The 1,202-nt window shown below is 30.5% G+C and overlaps 1 long non-coding RNA gene across 1 annotated transcript; it reads left to right on the top strand.

Annotated features, from left to right (window-relative positions):
- The first annotated feature begins 216 nt into the window (after positions 1-216).
- LOC140920232 (uncharacterized) lies at positions 217-868 on the top strand. Its single transcript, XR_012162954.1, has 2 exons — positions 217-408; positions 500-868. It is a non-coding gene; the product is annotated as an uncharacterized lncRNA (long non-coding RNA).
- The last annotated feature ends 334 nt before the right edge of the window (positions 869-1,202 follow it).

A 1,202-nucleotide genomic window follows, 5' to 3' on the forward strand; every position in this document is an offset into this window, starting at 1 on the left:
AATCTCAATATGTAGTACCCACAGTCGATGTTATTTGTTTGACGAGGGCACTTTATTGAGATCCATGTAATGTTATTAGACTTCTGCTTCGACACTTTAGCACCTCTTTGAGCTCGATAAACTTTTAAGGCACTATCGAATGAATAAATGTGATTATTAGAGCATGAATATTTATATATATATATATATAAATATTCATGCTCTAATAATCACATTTATTCATTCGATAGTGCCTTAAAAGTTTATCGAGCTCAAAGAGGTGCTAAAGTGTCGAAGCAGAAGTCGAATAACATTACATGGATCTCAATAAAGTGCCCTCGTCAAACAAATAACATTGACTGTGGGTACTACATATTGAGATTCATGAAGGAGATTGTTGAGAAGAATAAAACTATTATCCCAGAAACGGTACGGTATTTGCATTATATGATTTTCATATATAAATTATCTATATATTTGATACTAACTTAATATAATATGTTCAATTTTTATATTGCAGTACTTTGCCAATTCCAGTCCATCATATTCTGAGGAAGATCTGATGGAATTAAAGGAAGAATGGTGTCAGTACGTGCTTGACATGAAAATTATTTGATTTTCTGGGAAATAGCTTGTGCTGGGCAAGGGATCTGAATATTATATGGTAGCTAGTGCATATAATGTATATTCTGTTAGTTATTATATGTAAATGATCATAGGACACAATATATGCATATAATGGATCTGTTAGTTATTATATAATGGATCTGAATGTAGGTAATTAGGTTGTAAATTAGGTTGTATATATGTATCTGAATGTAGTTACTTAGGTTGTAAATTACAGAGTTACATATATGTTAAAAAAGTTACAGAGTTCTGATTTATGTTCTATTGATTGTGTGAACTGATTGTCTATAATATGTTCTGTTCTACTGATTGTCTGTAATATGTTCTGTTCTACTGATTGTCTGTAATATGTTCTGTTCTACTGATTGTGAAGTGATTTTGGATCAAAAATAATTTTGGGTACAATGATAAAAGACAGCGCTTTTTAAAAAAAGTGCCATAAAAAGCTAAAAAGCATTTTTCATTTCAAATAATTAATTTACAGCGTTAAAAAAAAAAATAATAACACATTTTACAGCGCTTTTTTTCAAAAGCGCTGTAAAATGTTGTTCTAAAGCGCTTTAATGGTGCACCTTCTACAGCGCTTTCGTGAGAAG

The sequence above is a fragment of the Cicer arietinum genome, chromosome 5, assembly GCF_000331145.2.
Source record: "Cicer arietinum cultivar CDC Frontier isolate Library 1 chromosome 5, Cicar.CDCFrontier_v2.0, whole genome shotgun sequence".
NCBI lineage: Eukaryota > Viridiplantae > Streptophyta > Magnoliopsida > Fabales > Fabaceae > Cicer > Cicer arietinum.